At 37.0% G+C, this 26,971-nt stretch overlaps 1 long non-coding RNA gene and 1 pseudogene across 2 annotated transcripts; one reads left to right on the top strand and one right to left on the bottom strand.

Moving 5' to 3' along the window:
* Positions 1-8,975: 8,975 nt before the first annotated feature.
* On the bottom strand, positions 8,976-16,627 carry LOC126631283 (uncharacterized). 2 transcript variants are annotated; one of them, XR_007626359.1, is made up of 5 exons: positions 16,313-16,627; positions 15,012-15,625; positions 13,901-14,895; positions 9,247-9,312; positions 8,976-9,171 (listed from the first exon to the last, which is right to left on the bottom strand). It is a non-coding gene; the product is annotated as an uncharacterized LOC126631283 (long non-coding RNA). The 2 variants fall into 2 exon arrangements; XR_007626358.1 differs by lacking the exons at positions 8,976-9,171; positions 9,247-9,312 and having other exon boundaries at positions 13,641-14,895; positions 14,990-15,625.
* Positions 16,628-17,252: 625 nt separating this feature from the next.
* LOC126631420 (uncharacterized) lies at positions 17,253-20,300 on the top strand (annotated as a pseudogene).
* The last annotated feature ends 6,671 nt before the right edge of the window (positions 20,301-26,971 follow it).

The following is a 26,971-nucleotide window of genomic DNA, read 5'->3' as shown; positions in this document are numbered from 1 at the left end:
ATTTGCATCTTATGTAATGAAGACCATTTGGCATGAATTAAATAAAGAGGTGACTTAGACAACTCGGTCCTAATTATCTTACATTCCTAGCAATGAAACACTCGAGTTCAAAGCTTTAACATGAATGCTCCCAACATGAAATAAAGTCTAAGTATATGTCAACAAGACTATACAAATAAATGAACAGCTCTATAGTATATTCGTTCAATCTTACCCAAGTTATGGCTTATATCCAAACAAAGGATTTGCTCAAACATAGCCAAGCATTCATCAATGATAGTGCAAATACTTGGCAATTAACATCAAACTATACGGCGCAAAGTCGTAAACATCCATAAATAAAAAGCTCTCAGGCTTACAACATTGCACACGCCAGACAAACAACAAACTAGTACATCCAGAATACATGGCACATGCCACACAAACAACAAACTAGTACATCCAGAATACATGGCACATGCCACACAAACAACAAACTCGTACATCCAGGGTACATGCAGAAAAATAGGGCATTATAAGTCATCCTCATCTGAGGCTAAACCCCTGACAATATCACTCTGCGTTTCAACCCCATCGCCATCACCACCATCCTCAGCATCTCCAGGACCATCCTCACTTTCCTGAGACTACTCACCGATACTAGCCTCATTAGCATAATCATCCTCACTACTAGGATCAACTGCAAGGACAAAAGTTTCACCTTTTTTTCAGTACTCATCCATCTCATCATGGTACTTTCGGATAATGCTTCCATTGTTGTAACGCCCAATGACAGTCATCCATTTCCTTTTCTCAAAATTAGCCGCCCGGATGCAGTGAGGTCTAAAGGCATCCTGAAAAGCCTGGGAACCTAAGAACTATTACACTGCAGCGTTCCTCTCAGTTGGGATACTTCTCTTAAGCCCAGAAACCTCAACCAAGGCACTATCCAACTCCCCTTTAACCTTGGAAACCTCGAGGATAGTTATCTCCAACTGTTTCTCAGTCGCTTCTGACTATTTCTTGAGCCTCACTTTCTCACCATTCCGCCTCAACAAACTCTCAAAGTTTTGATCCTTGAGGCGAATGGCCTCAGCCAAAGCTTTGCTCGTTTTTTCTGAAATCATTCACAAGCTGCTTAATCTTTTTAAACTTTGCCGTGTACCGCTTGACCTCTTGTAATATGTCGTCATACTCGATCATGACCTACATAACAAGATAATCTTCACTGCCAGGAAAAAGAAAGAAGAAAGTAAAAAAATGACAAAGTAACACTTACATGAGAAGATAGCCTCATCATCTGGTCACGATCTGATTCGTTTTTATCTAGCATCTCATGAAGCTCTTCAACAGTGGATTGACACCCTGCCAGGCAATTATTGACACACCTAAAACTACTTGGTTGCATGGCAACCTTCAAGTCCTTCCAATGGATGCTGCCAACATCTTCCTTGTACTTGCTCTTACGATTGGAGCTAGGGTCACTTTCTTGGTCAGTAAAATCCATGGTTAAAGGAAAAATGGGATTGATGGTAGGAAGATGAGGCAACAATCGTCTCTCCTCCCCTGCAACTATGACAGCAGCACACCCGATGGCCTCAACTTCAACCTTCTTTAAGGCAGTAATCTTGAGGACCTCCTTTTGCGACTTAGGTCTAAAGGCTAGCCTCACCCGATGCTTACGAGTTCCCTTGTGAAACAAAATGTCGTCTACGGGAACTAACATGGGTGTTTTCCCTTTCTTGGCGCTAGTCCCCCTTTTATTGCCCATTTTCTCCACTGAACAAGAAAAATCAAAGGAATGCAACTTTGTAAAACAAAGAGGGCGCAAAATGAAAGATACAACTTACTTGCTCGTCTCTGGCACTTCGACACTAGGGGCTGGAAACTATATTTTCGAAATAAGGGTCGTAGCTTGCCCAAGTGTTTATCCTCTTTGAGCACCCTCAACACCTTCTTTACTTCAGCTAGCTTCCGTCCAGACAGCTTGATGGTCCCTCACATCACTGTATGAAGAAAAATGTTAGAAGCAAGAGAAAGTCACAACAAATAGCAAATAATGCAAACAATTGACACATTACAACCTACAGTTTGGAAGTGAGTAGGAACACGTCGCTCAGGCGTGACACCCTTAGCATACTCTCAATCATTATAAAGAAAACACCAATGGTTTTTCCAAGTGCAGTACGCCTTTTTCTTACCAAAGACAATACACTCTTTCTCACTCCGACATGCACATTCGGCATACCCAATGCATGCTTTCACTGGGCGCATCTTATAGTAGTAACGTCACTGATGAAAGGAAGGTTCACCTAACCCACATTCCATCCAAATAATATAAAACTCGATCAAGGTATCCCAAAAACCAGGGTTGAGTTGCCCAAGTGCATATCCAATGAAAGATAGCATCCGTTGCAACCACAGGTGCAAAGGCAGCTTCACCCCTAAGGTCAATAATATCTAGGTATAGAACATAACATGACCCTTAGGCGGTTTAGAGGACAATTCTTCATGATGCACCAAGCGTATTCCTACACTACGGGGGATACTACATGACTGCCTTAGGGCCTCAAGCTGTTTTTCGCTATCTAACAAGTTTTTCTCTAAATGGTCCGCTATGAACTCAGAACGAAATATGGGTATGGCGTCACAAACAACCCCCTCACCCACTGACAAGAAAAAGGAAGAACCAGTATTGGCTAAGGTTTGACAATTGCGAAGATCATCCAACGTTTCTTTTGTACACAACTCCAATAAAGGCCCTAAAGACTCCAACATTGCAAGCTCAAACCTAGAGTTAGAGCTAGGGGAGCCCTCATCACTAGGACTTCCAGACTCTGACATCTACAACAAATAGAAACAAACTCTATCACTACATGAAAGATCAAAACATAAGGAAGTTCCTAGGGCATGAAGAAAAGCTGAACCAGTTCATTATGTTCTCAACCAAATACATGAACACTCAAACAATTCAACAAGAATGAAATGATGCGATCTAGTGGAGAAGACTACCAACCTTAAGATGGTGCAAAGTAATGTCGGAATCCCTCTCAACTATAAGAGCACTCAGTCTCCAAAAATCACTACAAAATGAGCAAATGAAGACAATGAAAAGAGTGGAAACTTATCATTCTTTTATGGTTCAACATGGCCAAAGAAATTCAAACTTCAAACCATGAGAAAACCTCACATGGAAAGTCTTCAAACTTCCACACAAGCTAGGGAGTTTTCAAATTTCAAACTTACAGCTCCTCATCTCCCCCTCAAAAAAAAAAAATCCGAAAAAAAAGGGTGGGGGGAGGTGAACACATTAGCTTCATCAAAGAAGTTCAACCACAATTCCCAAACGCGTCAAACTCTTGATCAAGATAGTGTGAAGCAAAACCAATTTATGATGCCAACAAAAGCTTCATTAATGGAGTTCAACCACAATTCCCAAAAGCTTCACACACTCTTAATCAAGATAGTGTGAAGCAAAATCAATTTATGGTGCCAAGATAATGTGAAGCAAAACCAATTTATGGTGCCAACAAAAGCTTCATCAATGGAGGGCAACTACAATTCTCAAAAGCTTCATACACTCTTGATCAAGACAGTGTGAAGCAAAACCAATTTATGGTGCCAATAAAAGCTTCAACATATAAGCTTCACCTACAAAGCTTCATCAATGGAGAGCAACTACAATTCACAAAAGCTTCACACACTCTTGATCAAGATAGTGTGAAGCAAAATCAATTTATGGTGCCAACAAAGCTTCACCTATAAAGCTTCAACACAAAAGCTTCACCTACAAAGCTTCAACACCAAAGCTTCACCTATAAAGCTTCACCTATTAAAAAATATATATATTCGAAAATTCAAAAAAAAAAAAAAGGCCTAGGCCTCCCGTTCTTTGGGCCTAACAACTTTCATACCAAATATATATGAAGGAGAAGTTTTGGGCTACCACTTAGAAAGGAAAATGGTGAAGTTTTGTTACTTTGGAAAATTGGCTACTAGTAAGACACCTTCTTCGTCAATTCCCTCGATTGGAGACTTAGGGGACTCCTACCATATGCTATTGCACCTCGGTACTCGGAAGTTTCATGGCTACTCAGTGACTTAGATCTTTCAAGTCCCCAACCGAGAAGTTTTCCTCACTCGAGAAATTAAGGGAGCACTATTTCAACCTACAGGATCCACCCACGAAGTTTCAACATGCAAACTTCAACAAAAAAAAAATCAAAAAACTCAGTGAAGTATGCCTTAGTGTATTTAACACAATACGTTGAAATGGAGCAAAGCTTATTTATTGATATCTTCGATAAGTTACAGATATGTACATATACATGAATCAAAATAAACAAACAGGAATGAGCCTTCACAAAGGTTGTGCATAAGAAGTCTCAGCAGTCAGCAGAGTCCCAGAGAGGCATCGAATGGTGATTTTTCAGAGCCTCAGTACTAGGTAGAACCCCAGAAAGAGGAGGCACCGGGGGTTGATCATTTGGAACTTCAGTAAATGGTACAACCTTAGAAGATGAAGGCAATAAATGCCTTTCAAACAAACCCACAAACCTCTAATAATCAAGTAAAATTTGACAATCAGATTCCTGCAGCCGGTCAAGCTTCCTCTTCATGCTTGTAGCATAGTCATGTGCGAGCCTGTGCAACTGTTTATTCTCGTGCTTGAGCCCTCTAATCTCCTGTTTGAGACTTATCACTTCAGCTGCCAACGATTCAACTTGGCGAGTTCGAGCAAAGAGGCGTTGGGCCATATTAGATACAGAACCTACATACTGAACACTGAGAGCTAGAGAATCCTTAACAGCCAACTCATCAAACCATTTGGAAAGTAGTCTGTTATCTCTATGAGTGAGAAGGTTCTTGGCCACCACCGCAGCGGTCATATCATTCTTCATCACAGAGTCCCCAATGGTAAGAGGACCAGTAAGGGATAAGAAAGATGTGCGACATATGTTGTCTTGAGAAGACATGGCTACCTCTTCCACCGCATTCAAGTCCAAACAATGATCGGATGGGCCAGACATTGTCAGAAATAATGAAGAAAAAAAAAGGTACAGTAAATCTCAGAAATACAAAATAAGGAAGGAATTCCTACAAGCAGTAACTTTCTGAATGTACTTTTTGAACACAATTGGTGCCCCTATAAAAGAAAGGGCAACAGGGACCTTTGTTCAAAAATCGAAAAGGCACCACTCTTCGAATTTCGAGAAGCAGATTTTCCTGAGTAAAATTTATCAGCAATCTTCACACGTGCATTAGTTCCTTGGATACCAAGGATAACTTTGCCAAAGAACTCTGACAAAGTTAAGGCACGAGAATTTCGAAGTTCCAGTTACCCTACTATTACCCATAGGGGTAAAGGAATAGCATCACTACTGGCTAACTGGAAAATCTCTATGCATGTCAACCTCTATGCTCTGTGGCAAAGCAGACTTGCAAAAATGCCTAAGTTTTCCTCATATCCAAGAAAGCACTACCAATAAGATTGCTTGCTCAAAAATCGAAGAGACACCACTCTCTGAATCTCTAAAGCTAGACCCCCAACAAGATTGCTTGTTAGAAAACCGAAGAAGCACCGCTCTCTGAACTTCGAAAGCTAGATTTCCTTGGATAAAATTTTTCTGCAATCTTCACACGCAACATCAGCTTTCCAGATACCACAGACCACTTTTTCAAAGTGCTCTGACAAAGTTAAAATATGTAAATCGTGCAGCTCCCACTACATTGCTATGACCGAAAAGGGTAAAGGAACAGCATTACTACTCGCTGTTAGGATAATTCCTATATATGTCGACCTCCATCCTCCATAGCCAGGCAGACCTGCAAATAAAAAAAATGCTTAACTCTTCTTCACATTCGAGAGAGCACTCCCAGCAGAGTCTCCCGAAATACTCAGCTTTCTTTCCCCCGATAATACCTCTGCAAACAAGTCACACCAAAGCAAGAGTATCTCATATCATAAGGGTTAAAAGCAAGAGTATCACATATCATGTTTCTTCCCTGTCTTTTCCTTTGTCCTTGCTGTTACCTGCAGGACAAGGAGAAAGAACTCAATCAGTCGGAACATGCAATCAAACTTCTGATCTGGAACTGATTGCCCGGAATCTTTGCATGGTTGCTTGCCTAACATTGCTCTCGAGTACTCATCCTCAACTGTTGTCAAGGTCGTGAATTCTTTCGGTAAATACCTCAGAACAGTTGATACAATATTGGCTCTTTACACTAAAGCTGCCAAGTATGGATGAGTCATTGAGAAGTAGTGCTCTGAAGGACCATTCAAATGCAAAGGTTACGCACCATTTCTGCGATGCAAAAGATTGGAGCAAAAGGTTCAACAATGAGCTGGAATAGATCACTATAGCACGACGCCTCCCTGCAGACACATAATCCAGACGGATGAGTCTAAGTCAAATCCAAGCTCGACATCGTTGCCCTATCCAAATAGCTCGAGAAGCTTCAACAACCTTTTGCTGACACCGTCACCAAAGAGCAAAGCCTCGCCATGCCATATCCACTACTTTGTCAACAGCAAAAATATCTCATATCATCAGGGTCAAACGTACTCTAGATTTGATGGACTTATTTTAACCCTTAAATTCTTGAGTTGGCCTTATACTCTGGAGGAAACTAGAAAACCCTCCAGCCCAATTCAAGAATAAGCCTGTGGAAAGTTACTTCTTCAACAGCAAAAGTATCTCGTATCATCTCTTCTCCATGTCCTTTTCTTTGTCCTTGTTGATGTCTACAGAATAAGAAGAAGGAGAACAATCAACCGGAACACGAGATCAAACTTTCGATCTGAGACTGACTGCTTGGAACTCTGATTGCTTACTTTGTTTATCATCTCTTTCGGCAGATCTCCTTGTTCAGAGACTTGGGGGACTTCTACTATATGGTTTGTATTGTGCTTGATCAAGCCTGAAACTACAAGTAAGCTTCAAGTGAAATTAATACATTACCTTGTGCATCTCTATCGGTTAAAGATACCACCCCTGGATGGAGAAAAAATACTTCCAGAGAAGATGCCACATCTACCTATGAGACAGATAAGGCAAGTGAAAACAATATCACACTTCGGTAATTAGAAGTTTCGTGATTACTCAGCGTCTTGGATCTTGCAAATCCCCAACCAAAGAGCTTCCCTCACTTGGGAACTTAGGGGAGCACTATTTGTACCATACTTGACCAATCCCGAAACTACTGAGCACCAGTCAATGTTATATCGTCAAGGATCCACAAGAGTTTCCCTCCAATCAGGAGGCCAATCACAGCGCGACACGTGTTGACATCAGAGGCCAATCATAGCGCGACACGTGTCAACATCAGAGGCCAATCACAGCACAACACGTGTCAAAGTCAGAACAAAGTTAAAGACTCTCTTCTATAAAAGGAGATCATTCTCTCACAATATTTCCTAATGTCATTTGTACTAAATCATTCACTAGTACTCACTAAAGGAAAGCTTGAACCTATGTACTTGTGTAAACCCTTCACAATTAATGAGAACTCCTCTACTCCGTGGACGTAGCCAATCTGGGTGAACCACATACATCTTGTGTTTGCTTCCCTGTTTATGTCCATTTACATACCTATCCATACTAGTGACTGGAGCAATCTAGCGAAGGTCACAAACTTGACACTTTCTGTTGTACAAAAGTCCTCACTGATTTTGTGCATCAACAGAAATAAAATCCCTTGCTTATCCCTATGACATTTGTGCTAATGAGATGTGATGTTAAGGAAGGACATTGTCCTAAATGAGTTCCAAGGTGGGTAAACTCCCGCAGAGTATAGGTCACATGTACTCTTGGATGACTCACCTAAGTGAGAGCACTCATGAGGCCACAATTGTGAGAATCAAGTTAAGCGCATGGACATTAATAGCACTAACCCGCCCCAAGTTTTTTATTAATACTATGTGTGTCAGATGCTGTAATCTGAATTTGAGGAATCTAGTTCAAGACTTAGTTCACTATGAATACTAAGTGTAAGTTCAAGTCCAAAAGACACATGTACCCATTGCATGGTATACAAATTGCCCAAACTTCCATTTCTTCAATTGTGCCTATTTTATTCCTCATAGAGTTTTGAATCATGTGGGGGATTCTTGGTTATTTTAATTATTTTAATTATATTTTATTTTAAAGATTCAAAACTTATTATTATTTTATTGTATTTATTTTTAATATTTAAGAGTTGTGTTTTATCTGAAGAGTCATAATCCTTTTCTAAAAGGGTATGAGAAGTTCTTTAAATAAGAAACCTCAGATAGAAAATAGAATACGCTAAATTCTTTTCTATGTCTCTCAGTTCTCATATCTCTGTCAGTCAATTTACATTCCTACTTTATAATTCTTGGGCAATTGATCACTACTTGGCAATCATTGTCGTTGGCGTGCATAACGGATCAAACATACTGTGAGGCTTTGGGTTGTATCTTGGAGTTGTAGGCACAACTATAACCTGCACGTAGGGAGGCGTCTACAGCTTTAAGATAGCAACATCATGCCTCTCTTTGGTTCACAAGCCAAATATTCTTATTCCCTTTTCCTAATTTAATTTTTCATAAGTCTGATAGTGATTATACTTTTGATTTGTTATATTTTATCATATAAATATTTGATATATTTCTACAATATATTTCACATAAAGAATTTCGGATGTGCCCAAATATCTTCAAGGACAACTATCTTTTGCTTTGATTTTGATTTAATTTAGTTGGTGACAAAGCCCTTCAAATCATATATTCAAGAATCTTAATCCCAACAAAAAGGACATAGAAAGAAAGTAATAGAAACCAGTTTAAAAGAGCATTGATTTGCTTACTTGACATATTCTTTAACATTTCATTCACAACAAATAATAGAGTGCACAACTGGAAACAATCAGTACATGACACAAACTAACAAATAAAAAACCAGAAAAGCAAAGAACAAAGGAAATAAACAAACAACATATTCTATGATAGAAAAAACTTTGTAATCGTTTCGCATTACTAAATGATAGGGAAAATTAAGTATGTGCCATGCAGACACATAGCAGGAAATGTAGAGCAATGTGTAATAATAATAATTGATATACTTTTATGGTCATGTTATTACATAATAACTATAGTGGAGTGCAATCCTATCATGTTCAGACTATTTTTTTTCACATACCATTCGAAATGAAACAGATTAAAGGTACCTGCAAAATGGCCTGGAGAATATAAATGGCCTGGAGATTATAGGTACCTGCAAGCATGAATGAATAAATCTAAACTTTTGCTCAAAGAATAGAAATCTAAACTTTTGCTCACTAGCAAAATGGCCTGGAGATTATAGGTACCTGCAAGCATGAATAAATCAGTATGGAATACATATGCTAGATGGATGTTCAGGCCAAAATTATAACGATATTGAAATTTAATCAAGCCACAACTCTCAACTAAAAACTTGTCATGAGAAAAAGCCAGAGCTTATATGCATGTTACTACACTTTTATTAATCTTGAATGGTGATATCATTTTTTTTTGGTGAATCCCTCTCCCACAAAATAGATTGTGAATACAACACATTGAAACTGAGTCATGCCCGAAAGGAATCCACTACAACCAATCTAAGCAACTCCTGCTCAAATTTTAAAATTTTTCATGAAACTCAAATGTGACATGAATTTTTCATACTGAAAACCCATAATCTATTGGGAGAGTGTACGCTTTGTTTTTCTACTTGTGAGATATACGAAAAGGACAGCGTTTTTCTTCAACAGGATGTTACAGGTACACTGCAGAATCTTGTTTAACTGTAGCAAACAATAATTTGCTCAACTTTTTCGGTAACACCACACAGTTTAACAACGCCAACAAAAAGCCAATGCAAGAGCTTACCAACAAATGCAATCATATAGTAAATCTCAGTACCAAACAAATCACAAAATGCCCTTCAAAACTGACCTAAATCCAGCACACCCAATAATTTTTTCGATCCTATAATCAATGTTGGAGACCAAATTTGATCACTCTTATCATTTTAACATAATTTATATTCGAACTTATAATATCGAACATATTATGTGTTTCAACCCAATCAAATATGTCGTGTGTTTCAACTATCCTACATAACATTGTTTAATGGGTTTGAAATACTAACACAGTAGCGTCCCAATTATAGCTAAGGTGCAAAAGGCTAAATCATTTTGCTTTACGACTACTAAGTAACAAATTGCACAAGTTTGGAACCCAATAAAAGTTGGTTCTCGTTCTCCAAAAAAAAAAAAAAAGTTGGTTCTCATTTCTCTAAAGATGGGTCCTCCACTAAGAACCCAAAACATAAACTACCAAACAAATAAAAAGATTTAATTTTTATTGACTATGAATTATTAAATTATGCAGAAGTTACTCAAGCGTAAAAATTAAAACTTTTTAGATCCCGGAATTATAAAACAATCCTAGATTACAATAACACAAGTTTAAAGTGCATGATAGACGTATTAAAGTAAAATTCATGTCTCCTTCTCCATGGTTGATTCTGCCGCTCGTCCATTTCAAAATCTCATTTTCTAGCTCTTGGAGGACAAACAATTCATTCTCTTGCTCTTGGATTTCTTAACAATCTTTATTTGAAATAACCAAATAAAGATTGTTAAGGAATTCAAGAGCATGAGAATGATTTGTTCGATCTCCAAGAGCGAGAAAATGAGTTATTTCGAAATGGAAGAGTAAGAGAATCAGCCACGTAGAAGGTGACATGATGTAGTAAGAAGTGAGATAATCTCCAGACCCAGTCGTTTCCTGAAGCTCAATAGAGAAGGATGAGTTTTATAAAGAATGATTCAAAGAGACTTTAAATCTGGTGAGTGAACTTTAAGTTGGATGTAGGGTATATATGGAGTAAAAAAAAAAAGATGAAGTTGCAGATAATGCCATAGGGCGCAGCATGATTGGTTGAAATTTTACTTAAAATCTATTTATAAGGCTTCTTACTAGATAATGACATGCGGTGCAACATGATTGGTTAAAAAATTTATGAAAAATCTATCCACAAAATTCTTACAAGATCATGACACGTTGCACTATGAGATTGAATAAAAATTTAATCGAAAATCTATACACAAAAAATTGTAATTTGCATAATAACACGTGGTGTGACGGAATTGCTTATAAATCCAATCCGAAATTAATCATAAAGTTTTTTTTTTTCTAGAAACAAATTTTTAATACTCATTGTCTGGACAATTTATTTATGGGTGGAAATGCATTGGGCAATTATTCTTTACTAACACAATAATAACTTATACCCAATTATCTAATCTAATTAATTATTGTCTTAGTAGGGAGAGTTGCAATATATAGACGAGCAGGAGAAAGAGGCTGCTCTATTTTTCCCCATCTTGATGTGATTAACGGTTTGAATTGAACTGCAGGGGTTTTTGCTGGGGATGACAATTTAACCCGTCAAACCTAATCCCCGCAAGTAACCAACTCGAACGGTTTAATTTCGGGTATCAAACTTTGAGATTTTTATGGTTATGGGTAACCATTGGGTAAATTGTCTAGTTTCGTGTTCAGTTAAGGTTATAGGAGTATCTGCTCTGAACCCGTACTCGAACCCACCCCATTTTCATTTTCTAACTAAAAAAATATATTTTTATTTATATTGTTTTATTAAAGAATGAAATCCCTTTTTTTTTTTCTCCAATAACTTTAAGAGTAAATTGTAGCAATGGTTCCTGAACTTTAATCAAATTGGAGCAATGATCCCTCAACTAAAAATCCATTACCATTGGTCCCTCAACTTATCAAAATGTGTAGTTATAGTCCTTTTCATCAATTTCTTCAAAATTTTGTCAAAATATGTTATGTTGGAATAACCATTTATATAATTAGGATCCCTCAACTCATCAAAATGTGTAATTATGGTCCTTTTCATCAACTACCTAAAAAATTTTGTCAAAACGAGTTATGTTGGAAGGACCATTGCTACAATTGGGTTAAAGTTAAGGGACCACTTCTCCAGTTGAATTAAAGTTGAGGGACCAAATGTAATGGATTTTTAGTTGAGGGACCATAGCTGCATGTTTTGATAAGTTGAAGGACCAATGGTAATGGATTTTTAGTTGAGGGACCATTGCTCCAATTTGATTAAAGTTCAGGGACCATAGCTACAATTTACTCTAACTTTAATACTCCATCAATTGAGGGATTCTGGGAGACTCTAAAGGTCTTGAGCGTGCAGACTTCAAAGGTCTCCAACTTTATTACAAAAATTTTAATGCTTTCAATCAATCATGGAATTTGGAAGAGCTCAAAGGTCAGAAAAGATGGTCCAATACATCAGTTTTTTTTTTTGGAAGAAAAACCTATTTATTTTCTCTTACAAATTGAAAGTAGCAGCATATATTGCTTCAAGCCTTCAACCTTTTGTATTGGCTAAAACAAATCTCCAAGTCTCTGAATCCATCAATAGCTATGTTTTCTTCAAATTATTCTTATATGGGGTTGAAATACCATTGTTTTCTTCCTTATCTTTTTGGGTTTGAAACTACCATACCATTGTTTTCATCAATAGGCATGCCTCTGCCCTTAATCATTTTTGTTTCTGGGTTTTTGAATTTGTTTAAACAGAAAGGTAATTTCTGGGCATTCTTGGTATTTTTCTTCTTGTTTTTGTGTTGTTTCCCTTTTGTTTATCCCTTACGCAAAATGATTTCAAACCTTTTCTATCATAATATCCGTTGTTTGTTTGTTTCCTTTGGTCCCTGCTTTTCTAGTTTCTTAATTGTTAGTTTGTATCGTGGAACTCATTGTTTTAGTTGTGTACTCTATTGTTTGCCATGGATGAAATATTAAAGAAAATGTCAAATAAGTAAATGAAAGCAGGCCATTGCTTCTTTTAAATTGGTTTCTTTTTTTCTTTTTTTGTACTTTTTGGAGTGATTAAAAAGTGATCTCCGAATTTGTCTTGAATCTATGATTTGAAGGCTCTGTAAGAGTCTTCAATCAAGGATCTAAACCAATTAAATACAAGTAACTACAATTAACATCACAATCAAATGCAGGATTGACTCTATAGAAACAATCTATAAAAACTTACTTGATGAATTCGTAGTAAATGGTTCTTGAATTAGCCTTCTCCTCTCTGACAATTGGTGTTCAGTTTCAATAGGGAAAACTTTGTAATAAACGTAATTGTGAGAGGAGAGACCAAATTCATATATATCCAACTGTTGACAGTTTCCTCTTATTAAGGAAAACTGTCATCCCATTATGTGAGTGGCTTAAACCACTCCCTCAGAGTTCTATTCCCAACCAATTTGATATAAATAATTATATTATTTATCTCCTAACACATGTATAATTCTATTTCTTATTTAATATAATACAGATAAAATGATGTGGCAAATTCACACACATGACATAATCTTACATTCTCCCACATGAGTGTAGCCTCATCATTTCTGAAATAGCATTATATCCAATAAGGCAATAGTGATCACAGAATCATACTCATGTATACAAGAATTTTCAATAACTCTCCACATCAATATAATTGCAGGACTATAGAAAACTTGACACAACCATTCTTGTACCAGCACTCTACAATCACTTAGCAATCATATCAAGTGTCATCATTGTAATTAAGGAATCAATGTGTGAAAACTTTGGTACCAATAAAGCTCCCACATTTTGGTCATTTTAATGTCAGACATTCCAAAATTTCTTCGTAGTTTTGCAAAACACAATCAATAATACTAGATCCACGTGAAAATTGCTTCATAAAAAATTACCAACATAATGTAATTTGCTTACAAGAAATAAAACTCATCTATAACACAGAAAAGTCCACTATCTAGTTAACAATATGAAAAGCTAAAACAAAAGAGAGAAAACAGTTTAACAATATGAAAAGTTGAAACAAAAGAGATAAAACATTACCTTTCTCCCACATTCAAACTAGATCAAGAGATGCATGTAGGCCCATCTTTGGCACCAATCTCTAAAAGTTTGTAACGTACACTGCCTTCGCCAAAGGGTCTGCAACCATATTATAAGTACTGATGTGCTCTGTATCAATGAGCTTATCTCTGACCTAGTCTTGAACCACCAAATACTTGATGTCAATAAGCCTTGAAGCTTCAGAACGCTTGTTGTTCTTAGCAAAGAAAACAATTGGGCTATTGTCACAATATAGCTTCAATGGTTGTTCTATGTTTTTGTCAATCTTCATATCCAAAATCATGTTCCTAAGCCAATTAGAATGTCTAACAACTTCAAAGCATCCAATATACTCAAATTCCATGGTTGATATTACTCGAGTGTTTTGTTTCTGACTCTTCCATGAAATAGCACCATTTTCCAAGAGAAAAATGTATCCACTTGTTGACATACAATCGTCAATATCTCCACCCAAATCAATATCACTATAACACACCAAATCAAGGGAATCTACATGATTATATTTCAACATGTAAGACTTGGTTTTCTGCAAATACCTCAAAACCTTTTTGGCTGAATTCCAATGAGAGACACCTGGATTTTGTTGAAATCTTCCCAACACACTTACTGCAAAGGCCAAATCTGGTCGAGTACATACCTGAGCATACATGACACTTCCAACCAATGAGGCATAAGGCTTATCCTTCATGGTTTCGATTTCATAATTTGTTTTAGGACACTGATCAACCGAAAATTTGTCTCCCTTGCCAATAGGAACATCACCACCAGAACATGCTTCCATATTGAATCTTTTCAGAACTTTGTTTATGTAGTGTTGTTGAGACAATCCCAATACTCTTTTAGTTCGTCCCTGACTATTTCGATGCCCAAAACATAATTAGCCTCTCCCAAATCTTTCATATCAAAATTGTTGGCTAACATGCTTTTTGTCTCTTGCAATAACTGAAAGTCTGAGCTAGTAAGCAATATGTCATCTACATAAAGAACAAGAAAAATAAAATTAGATTTCACCATCTTCATGTAGATACAATTATCAATTTTATTTTCAACAAAACAAAATGAAGAGACCATGTTATCAAATTTGAGATACCAGGTTGACAGCTTCTTCCTTGCCTTTCTTAAGCCTTTCTTCCTCTTGACAACAGATTGCAATCAGTTCATTCACACTCTAGGATTCTTTTTGTGTGTTGTAGTTGATTTTGACTTGTTCATATTCAGCTGATAGAGAACTAAGTGCCATGTGCACCAGAAATTGCTCAAAGATTGGCACATCCAAGTTGTTTAGCTTGTTGGCAATATTGACAAGCTTGAGTAGGTGTTCTCTGATGCTCCAAATCCCATCAAACTTGATAGAAGTGAAAGAGGATAAATAAGACCCTACCTCCACCTTATCTGACCTCTTGTATTTTTCCTCAATAGCTGTCAAATGATCCTTAGCCAAATCACATGAAGGTATGCCTCCTTTAATATGTTCCTCCATAGCATTTTGCATAATAAGCAGGGACATTTCATTTGCTCTTTCCCATTTTTCAAATGCATATTTATTTTCTTTTGTAATCTTGGTAGGCAAGGCATGTGGCTTAGGCTGCTTGAAAGCAATGGCAAACTCCAAAAGTCCTAGATTCATGTCAATTTGTTGCTTTCATGTTTTGAAGTTGTTCTCATTCAATTTCTCAATATTGATGAGATTCAAAATATTGAGACCTGTAAGTTGTTCAAAATTTCGTAAGTGTTTGAATTTCATAATATCTATGACAAGAAAGTTGAACAGGCTTTCTCCATATTCAACTATAGAAACTAGTTACACCTTTGGGCAAGAAACCATTCTATATATTAAGATGAACATTCAAACATTTGCATAGCCAAGAATAAAGCACCAGAAATTATGTCAATCCACACCTTTAGGCAAGAAGAACAATACATAATCCAAGTTTTCCATTGCTCACTATACATTAGCTTATGACTAATTCCAATAAAAAACAACCTCTTTAGAAGCTAATTTTACTTGTTACAGTTCATAAACTACAATTGACCGACAAAATTGATTCTTAAGAGCAAAATCTCAACTAAACTACTTTGGTAGTATATTGAATAATTCTTAATAAATCAAGCCAAATTTGATATTGTTAATATATAATTAACAATGAACTACGATAGGCCATTAGACAGATCAATTTAACCACATTTGATATCCAATGAATTCTAACAAGATCAGACAACTTTACCATCAACACTATAATCGAATCGAACTGAGTTTAAAAGATCACAATGGTAATTTTTAATATAAAAGGAAAAATTCAATCCAACCGAGTCAGATAAGGTTTGAATCCTTTATAAAACAGACTAATAATTGAAAAAAAAGAACAAATTAATAAATTCTAGGGTTCATACCTCGATTCGAATCAACTTTGGAGAAGTTTGATGAATCAAGATTTTTATTGCAACAATCGTAATAAAGAAAGCAAATCAACTTCTAGCAACTTTACATGAACAAAGAGTTAGAAATGAAACTTTGAGTAGTCACCATGTTCGAAGCAGAAATGAAGAAGAACGCAGCGGAAAAAGTTTCAATCTTTTATACCCAAAAGACAAACGGCACCGTTCAAGATTTAATTGGTGGCTCTGATACCACGTGTAAGAGTTTTCAATCAAGGATCTAAACAAATTAAATACAAGTGACTACAATTATTTCATTGGTTTAGATCCTTGATTTCATTGGTTTAGATCCTTGATTGAAAACTCTTACAGGCTTTTTGTTTTCAACAAAATGAAATCAAAATCAAGGCAAAAGGCAGTGATCCTTAGAGATATTTGGGCAGATCCGAAGTTCTCTATTCCAATTCCAAAGTCAGTTCAACATGTCCACTCCTAGGACAATCTTGCCAGTCACTTGCATTTAGTGCACAAAGAAGTGACTTTATTGTGGCTGATCTTCATCACCTTCCCATCCCACTCTAACATTGAAGAAACTGGTGGATTCAACTCAAGTTTCTATTCGTTGGTGCAACAATCGTGTCGTCCAAAAGATCCATCTATATATTAGGTTCGTATTCACTAATGGTTAAAATATCATCGTATTCAAAAGCATAAAGACCCAATGTTGTAGGTGTCCCAAGATTAAAGAACTCCGAGAGTCGAGACTATTGATAGAAGATTCTGATTTTTGTCATTAGTATTATTTTGGACACTTTGCGTTTCCTATATGTTATAATAGGGACACTACTATGTCAATATTCCAAACCCATCAAGCGATGTTATGTGGGATAGTTGAAACAGACAACAATGATTGATTGGGTTGGAATACGGCGAGACTAGCATCCTAGTTGTAGATATGATGCGTGAGGATTTGTCTTCAGTATATGAATTGAAATTCACGAGGTTTGATACTATAAGTTTGAACAGAAATTATGTTAAATTGATAAAAGTGAATGGAAATTGGTTTCAATACTGATTATTGGATCGAAACAATTATTGGGTGTGCTGGATTTAGGTAGGTTTGAAGAGCATTTTGTGATTTGCTTGGTATTGAGATTTACTCTGTGATTTCATTAGTTCGTAGGCCCTTGCATTGGCTTTCCGTTGGTATTGTTAAACCGTGTGGTGTTACTGAAAAAGTTGAGCAAATTAGATGATGGCAATGAAAGTGAATGTGTGTCAGAGGCAGGAGATATTCAGGATCGGCCTCTTCACAGAAACAGGCCCAGTGAGAGTGGCAGCATCCACTTGTTTCCTTCAGAGGGCATTCAGCTCCAATCCTATGGGTTCTGGGGTCGTGACCCTGTTGCATCCATAGCAATTTCCCCTGTTTCTCCCTTGCTAGAGGAAGTCATATCTCCTCTTTTCAGTGATGCGATCATACATGAGGACAAAAAGAAAGTGAGCTTTAGGTTGATACTTTCTTATTGTATATAATCTTTGTTAGAGATCCTTGACCATGTACAGGAGATTTGGTTTGCTTTTTTATTGATCATGAAAGTAACAAAGTCAAATATGTTTAAGTCTTCCCCCCTTCTGGTTGGATCGTGCTAGTAACATTAAGTTATTGTGTTTGTACATGCAGGACAATACGATAAGGTTGCCAAAATTCTTGGAGTACGGTTCATGCATGGTTCATTTAGTTGTGTTTGGCAGTCTCCAGGGTAACACACTTAACTTTGTTTCTCAGTGTATACCAAAGTGCATTTATTTGAATCACAACATATACGGAGTTTGTAGCTGTTATTGCCTTCGTTTGACAAGATTTGGACCTTCAGATGCTTGTGGAAGAATACACTAGCCATATTCTGGTCTTCACAATTGTGATAACTAGATCTTATCATGCATTACAAAATTTTCCTTGCTAAAAATATAATTTTTTTTGTAGAAATCTCTCTAGATGAAGATGCTTATAATGATCAACTTGCATCCGTTCTATCTTTATATTGTGAAACACTAGAGAACAACAAAAATACTTGCTCTCGAAAATCTTGTAGGTTGGGATTTCTGTTTGTCTTCTTGACAAAACTGAATGTCATTGTAACACATCGTGTTAGATATTTCTTTCATATCAAGAAACCTACTTGTCAAGTAGAGTATTTGACACACAGCATTGTGCAGGTCTTAACGAGATATCTGCTGCAAAAGTTGTTTGGTGCTGCAGTTGTTGATGAACAAGCAACCAAACCATTCTCTACCTTGATCTTCCTTTTAATATGGTCTCTCTCTCTCTCTCTCTCTCTCTCTCTCTCTCTCTCTCTCTCTCTCTCTCTCTCTCTCTCTCACACACACACACATGCACAAATGTGGTAGTCCCCTTTATTTGGCAGTGATCTATTGATAAACATGTTTCTCTAAAATTAATCATGAATGTTCGGAAGGAGTTGTACTACACATGGTATGATGATTATTGAATTTCAATCAAGTTCCATGGTACCTATGTTTTCATAGTTTTTTCTCTTCATCTTTTCATTTCTAAAGTCATATTTCTTTGGTAGTTATACAGAAAATGTTGGATGATGTTTCAGTGGAAACTTTGTTCCTAATGCATTTTGGTAGGTTGGTTCTTTCTTGATGGGGTCGTTGGGTGTTGTTTTCGAAGGAGATATATCCTATACGTCCGATTATTTGCCATTGGATTGTCAACCGGTTACTTAGGAAGCCTTACAACTTTCAGCGGTTGGAAGCAGAAAATGCTTGAACTCAGTGCTGAAGGCCATTGGGTGTTTGCTCTGCTCGGTTTTCTAATAGGTAATATGTCATATTCTAAAGAATTGCTGCCGTAGACATGTAGCTGGCTATGCCAGGCATGATGTTTCAATTTCATTGAATTTAGCTGGTTTCAGCTTTGATGCCTATTATCCACGGATTAATCACAAACCCAAAGTAGCTCAAACTGCTGGACTAATCTGTGCTTCTCTTTCATGTGACGGATTATATTAGGTTTGTTTCTTGCGGCCTACTCCATCATTTTCAGGGTAGAGACAGCAAAGGGTTTTAGGCAGCTTCTTGATGGGAACTCAGTATGTGGTGTCACTAGCTCTAGAAGGAGTTGGAGGGTTGACAGCCACAAGCATCACTTGGTATCTTTAGCTGTGTTGCTGCGGATGCTAGGATCTCTATGGAGTGTGAGTGGAGTAATGTTGAGAGAGGAATTTAAAAGTGACAGCGACGAGGTGCAACTGTTGTTGGGTTGCATAGTTGGACCTCTAGATGTGTGGATCTGGTGGTTTAGTCTGGCTTAATGGACGTGTATTAAGGAAGCGGGGTTGTTGAAATGGGTTCCATTTGGTACTCTAATTGCCAGTGTTTCTGCATTTTGTGTCATGGTTGCCCTGTCTACTGGGAAGAAAGTGGTAAGCTCTTATGGTATGATCTCTGTCCACATCCACTCGATGACTTGATCCTCACCATCACTTTTCGTATGTTATGTCTTGTGTTCGGAAAGCTTACAGTTCACGTATATTAGTTTGTCACGTTATGACCTGCCAAGTTTATTAGTTTGGGTGGTGGTTTTTTTTTTTTTTTTTTCTCGTCAGGGTTTTAAAAGTTTCTTTAAAGTGTACTCGTTTCTTTTACAATATTCTGTGTGTTGCCTTTGTCCTGCATTGTCTTGATCCATGCTCATGGTTTTTCAATAGAAAAATCAACGAAATCTAACGTGCAAAAATTTTTCTGTTTGCACAAATGAACACTAAGACTCGCGACATTGTTGCAATAGGCATACAATTTGGATTTCTAGGTTGCCTGAGTACTGCTTCTACCTTCATTGCTGAGTTCAATGCAATGCGAGAAAGCAAATACCTTGGAGAGCAACGCATACGCCATGGCTACGATATGCAACTCGTTTGGTTTGGAGATCCTGATATTTTGTGTATCTGTTTGGGCAAAGGGATACAAGTAGCTAATCTGTGGTTATACCTCGAGATCTTCACCCTCGCAGGCTTCAATCTGACCGAAGAACGTGCTTCTTGAGTGTCACATAACCTTGCAGGAGATTCTTACACGAAATCATTTTCATGTATCTGTCTCTTCCCTCAGGCGATAAGCATGGGGGTATTCACCCGGTTTCATGTTAGTTTCTGTCGATCTTGCAGAAGTATCTCCAGACCGGGTTGCGACCAATTCTAGAGCTTGAACACCGGCCAAGTTCTTATTGTACTATAGGTGAGTTGGCATAACATCTGGAAACTAGAGTAATTCATAAATCTACTCTACTATATTTTACATTTCACTCGGTAGCTTTGTAATTATTGTAAATCTTTCAACATAATAGAGATTAAGTATTTATGACACTTTTGCACTTACTACCATATCATTACATTCAAACTGTGATTTGTAAATAAAGAATAATGACTTTATTTTTACACTAAAGAGAATGAAGATATGGTTAAGCCTCACAATAAGTCAGTCATAATAATTTAATTCGAACTATTCATTCACGAGATTCAAACCCTCGATAATAAATGTTGAGAAATACAACTAAAAGTAAGTTGTTTGCTTGTCAATTCCAATTGGAAACTTATAATTACATCATTCCTTAAAAGTAGTTTGCTTGTCGAAATATTTAGTCTTTTCCCCCAAACCAACCACCACTTGATTTTACACAGCTAACATCAACTTGTTTCGGAGGCTACATTATTGTACTAACTACTTGGACGTTCTTGAACTCGTTTCGGAGGGTAAAAGGTTTTAACTTACAAACAATGAAACCCTCCCCCAAAATTGGTTTTGGGATGTGACTCTGACATTACAATTTATTTAGTACAATCAGACTTGTCTCCTCTTTTTCTTTCTTTTCTTCTATAAATATAGTGGAATATCAGAGCGTGCAATAACCAAGACTACAAACTAATAGAAATATTATTAAACAAATAAGAATGCCGGAATGGCTACAAAACCCTAAGAGGCTACATTGTGATTAACTTATTCTTGACTGAATAACAAGCATGCTATTTATAATAAACTAACCATAATCCTAAAATGTAAGAAATCAAAACCCTAATGCTAACGGACTAAGCCCAAAAAACAAAGCATTCAAAATAAACCTAAATATTAATATTTTTCAACACCTCCCGTCAAACTCATGGCATTATACGACATGGGTATGCAAACAAGCAGATGCGGACTGACTCCGTTAAACGAACTAGCATGCAACTTGACTTGACTTGATTTGCGAACTTGAATTAACTTGACTTGATTTGACTGGCGAACTTGACTTGACTTGACTTGACTTGACTGGTGAACTTGACTTAACTTGACTTAACTGGCGAACTTGACTTGACTTGACTGGCAAACTGATTCTGATTCAGACTAGTTAGTGTTGAGAGTATGGAAAGAACCCGTCACTAAACATACGAGATTTCCATATCTCAATTGTAGCAACAAACAAACAAACACAAACACTATCACTTAAGTGGTCACAATTCTAAACACACAAGCGATTGTTGTCGTAACAAGGAGATTTCCAAAGCACATCAATAACCATTCTTACATCAACTGTGTGGGCCCAAAAGGCCTCAAACACAAGAAACAGAATCTTTTTTTTTCTAGCCCGTGTGGGCCTTCAAACAAAAAAGCAACGTTTTTTTTTTCTTATTTATTTTCTACTTTTTTTTTTTCAAACTGCACGTCTTCTTTCTTTTTCTTTTTTTTTCGAATGCTTTCCTTCAACAAACATATTTTTTTCTTGCATTGAACCAATCTGCCCCTTGAACAACAGCAACAAACCGAACAGATTAGTGGATCGGTGGATGTAGCAGCGCAACAAGGATGGAGACGTTCAAGGCTGATTTGGAGGTGGTGGGTGGGCGCGGGAGATTCAAGCAAGCGGCGAGACTGGTTCAAGGTAAGCAAGATGCAGGTTTAATGGGTACCGGATTAACTGCGTACATTTGCAACGTCAGATGCGAACAATAATTGGATCGTACAGGTCCGAGTTCTAGGCAGCAAGGCGGTGGGGCTGGGCTGGTGGTGCGGCAGTGTTAATCAATGGCAGGCGGTGGTTCGAACTGGTGCAGATGCAGGAACAAGTGCAAGCTGAGCGGTTTCTGAGCAGGATCTGGTGCGAGCGGTGGCTTCGGTTATGTACTTTAGGTTTTGGCGATGATAGATTTTATATATTTTTTTTTCAAACTAAACCAACGACAATCTAACAACGAACAAGACGGACAAACAACAATCTAACAACGAACAAGACGGACAAACAAATTGATACGAAGGGCAGATTAAATCTCGAAGGATCAAACCTGCTCTGATACCAAGTTGAATATCAGAGTGTGTGATAACTAAAACTACAAACTAATAGGAATATTATTAAACAAACCAAAACTACAAACTAATAGGAATATTATTAAACAAACAAGAATGCCGAAACGGCTACAAAACCCTAAGAGGCTACATCATGACTAACTTATTCTCGACTGGATAACAAGCATGCTATATATAATAAACTAACCCTAATCCTAAAAGATAAGAAATCAAAACCCTAATGCTAATGGGTTAAGCCCAAAAAATCAAGCATTCAAATAAACTTAAATACTAATATTTTCCAACAAATATAAACTACAAAAGTTTCATAAATGACTTGTAGTTCAAGTGATTAGGAATATATACTTTTGTGTCCGAGGTCCTGAGTTTAATCTTCCGATGTTCTTTGTTTCTTAGGCATCGTGAGAGTGGCAGCATTTGCTTGTTTCCTTCAGAGGACATTCAACTTCAATCCTATGGGTTATGGGGTCGTAACCCTGTTACATCTACAAAGCAATTTCCCCCGTCTCTCCCTTGCCAGAGGAAATCATATCTCCTCTTTCCACAGATGCGATCATACACGACGACAAAAGGCAAGTGAGCTTTTGGTCGATACTTTTCTTATTGTATGTAATCTTTGTTAGAGATCCTTTACCATGTACAGGAGATTTGGTTTGCATTTTCATTGATTAGGAAAGGAACAAAGTAAAAAATGTTTGAGTTTTTCCCCCTTTTTGGTTGGATCATGCTAGTAACATAATGTTATTGCGTTTGTGTTAAGAATGAGTCCCACATTGACGAAATGATGGACCTTGCATGGGCTTATAAGAGGTTGGGCTACTCCCCATGTTGCCAATTGGTTTTATGATGAAACCTCAACTTTCTTCATGATATCAGAGTAGGTTGTCTCACATGTGAAGCCAAACGGCCACACGCATTTCACGTCACCCCGTTGTGTTGTTCACGTGTTAGGCTTGAAAATTCACCACACGTGAGACGGTGTGTTGAGAATAAGTCTCATACTAATGGGAGGAGGGACCTTGTGTGGGCTTATTAGTTTGACAAAATTTGGATCTTCAAATGCCTGTGGAAGAATACACTAGCCATATTCTTGTCTTTACAATTGAGAAAACTAGATCTTATCATGCATTACAAAAATTTTCCTTGCTAGAAATATTTTTTTGTGGAAATCTGTATAGATGAAGATGCTTATAGTGATCAAATTGTATGCGTTAACTTTATATTGTGGAACACTTGAGAACAACAAAAATATTTGCTCTCGAACATCTTTGATCATGCTCTTGTTAGATATTTCTTTCATATCAGGAAATGTACTTTTCAAGTAGATTATTTGACACGCATCATTGTGAAGGTCTTAACGAGATATCTGCTGCAAAAGTTGTTTAGCCCTGGAGTTGGTGGTGTAACAAGCAACCAAACCATTCTCTACCTTGATCTTCCTTCTAATATGCTCTCTCTCTCTCTCTCTCTCTCTCTCTCTCATTTACTCACTCACACACATGCACAAATGTATTAGTCCCCATTATTTGGCAGTGTTTTATTGATAAACATGTTTGTAAAGTTGTTCATCATGAGTGTTCATAGGAACTTTGAAGGATATTTTGTGAAAAAATGTTCATTTGAGCAACATCTATTGCGTGCAATTAACATTTAAAAAACGGAATCATGCTTGTAGGCACTCAAAAACAAAATATTACCCATGAAATTCAAAGCCTAGTAGAAAGGTGAACCAAGACTCGACTCAAGAACATAGTGAGTTGAGATATTTTATACCTTTGTTGATTCCTCTTTGCATAAGCAAAGGCTAATCACCCAAGGAGAGAGCCTTCATTCCTTGCTTCTTAGTTCCATCGATTTCTTGGAGGAGGATGGTAGAAAGGATTCTCCAAGTTCCCAAAATTGAGAACCTCTAATTTTTCCACACCAAGGAGGGACTTGAAGAAGAGATGAGTGACCTTGGAGGATGAGAGATTGCTAGCTAATCTCCTCCAAGGGGGCCGGCCTCTTAGAGAGAAAATGAGAGACATGTTCTCTCCAATTTTCTCCAAAAGAAACCCTAATGAAGAAAAGGCTATAAAGTCATATTTATACCTACCTTCATTGGAGTGGCAAACTTGTAATAAATTCAAAACCCACTCCTTTATCAATATGGTCGGCCATAGGGTGTCATTGGGCTGTTTGGGCCTTTGTGAATATTTAGTCATTAAGTTGTCATACAACTTAAGTCAATGAGCTTGACGTTTGAAGCCAATTAGGCCTTGAGGCCTAAAACTAACCCGAGGTCTTTAACGAACTTTATTCGTTTGATTAATTAATATATTAATTAATCATTGCCATAAATAATTAAACCATTTAATTATCCTTACTCATATCTATTGTTTCTTCAATCTCTACCTTACACGGTGGACGATCCATTAGGTTCCTTTTAGCGAGGCAGTGGGCGATTAGAACTCTTTCAAATCGATTGTGAATTGAAACTTACTTTCAATTCTCCCTTTAGTGATTATACACGTTTAGGTCTTCCACAAACCATGAGTGACACCCAGCAGTATGTCATGGTTACCCAAGCTAATCAGAAGAGGTGGAGAACCTATTCAGTTTAGGATTACAATGCAATACGGTCTTTCTCTAATACAATACTCTTGACCACATTGTTTGGTTTGATAGTTTATTCATGTCTACTATCCAATGTGATTCTTTTACTTATATGATTACCTTGAATGTGATTTGGCACGATTTCCTAAATCTCACTCATACTTTGGCCAGAGATTCTTAATCATATCATAGAGTATTCTCCCTCAAATGGTTTGAAGGTTAGAGATCCCTTGTTGCGCATTCACTTGCCTCCATGGCTAAGTGGCTTAACCCCAACTATGCCATGAACACCTTCTAACAGAGTGACTTTGACATAGTCAAAGACTAAGAACTTAACCACAAGACAACTATGATGCCTCAGGTCAAATGACTACTTTGCATTATCCCAACCATGAGTTCTCATGTGACATGAGTATGAGAACTCCTCATTGATCGTGTTCAGTGGACTCATTCTCTATTGAGCACCTACATGCTTGTCTTGGTGTCAGTCACACCAATGACTCGAGACCAGTTACTCTCCCTAAGAGAAGACATAGCACGTACTGATCTTAACGGACTGTCAATGCCCAATTGGCAATCCTATGATCAGGAACGTTTAGGATATGTATACGAAAGAGAATGGTCTCATGAATCTAAGTTGTTTAAATTACATTCTCCTAATTACATATTCCTTGGACTTATCGTTCAAGCATATAACATTTATATGAGACGGCTTAAAACAATAATCTTTGCCCTTGATATTAAACTAGATTAGTTTAACATGTGAAATGTCCGTAAAGTATCATCATATGATTGGTTTTAGGGCACATTTCCAACAATCTCCCACTTTCCAAAAGAATAAAGATTCAAACATTTTGCCTCTATACAATTTTAACAAGAAGGCATTGGATCCGGATCTAACGATCCAAAGCATCCATCTATGACCAACTCGTAATTTATGTTTTAGAGGTATCACAACTTAGTTGGGATTAGTCACTACCTTGCAACCTTTTGGGTTTTAAGCATCGTTATATTCTAAACAGTTAACACTACCATATCATCTCTATTATAGTGATAATCAATTAGATTATAATAATCTAATCATTCATTAATAAAGAACAATATTTTGTCAAACAAAACATTCATCCATCTCTCATAGTAACAGAATTAAGTTCCTTAAAATTGGAATATAAAGACAATCTTTGGTTTTTCCAATTTTTTTTTTTTTTGGTAGTTCATATGAGGAAGTAAGTACGATCTGCTTTCGCAGAGATCTACATTTGATTTACGTTCCGAATGTGAAGTACTTTCTCTTCTCTCATTAATCTTCTACTTCTTATTAGCCACATTTTTACAATGATTGTAAAACATAGTTACTAATACAGAATCAAGCATTCAAGCAGAAGAACCAATTGTTTTGAACTTTTCAAGAACACTTTACAACACCTTCGAAAGGTGTGTTCTTGACACTTGCAAGACATTTCTTGCAAATACCCCTTCCAATGTCCATCCTTTCATAAAGAAAGTTTGTTCCCTTGGAGTTATTTCGCCTTCTTCATTTGACTTCTCCTTTGACTACAATAGTCATGGTCCCTAAACTCTCACTATCTCTCTTGAAACTTATTTCAATTGTGTTATATACATCAAACAATTTGGAGAGCGTGTGGTTATTGTTCACTATATAGTTTACAATAAACTTAGTGAACCATTTGGATAGGGACACGAAAGTGA

The sequence above is a fragment of the Malus sylvestris genome, chromosome 8 (genome assembly GCF_916048215.2).
Source record: "Malus sylvestris chromosome 8, drMalSylv7.2, whole genome shotgun sequence".
Classification (NCBI taxonomy): domain Eukaryota; kingdom Viridiplantae; phylum Streptophyta; class Magnoliopsida; order Rosales; family Rosaceae; genus Malus; species Malus sylvestris.
Note: the sequence above shows the minus strand (reverse complement) of the source record. Positions and strands in the feature narration are given on the sequence as shown.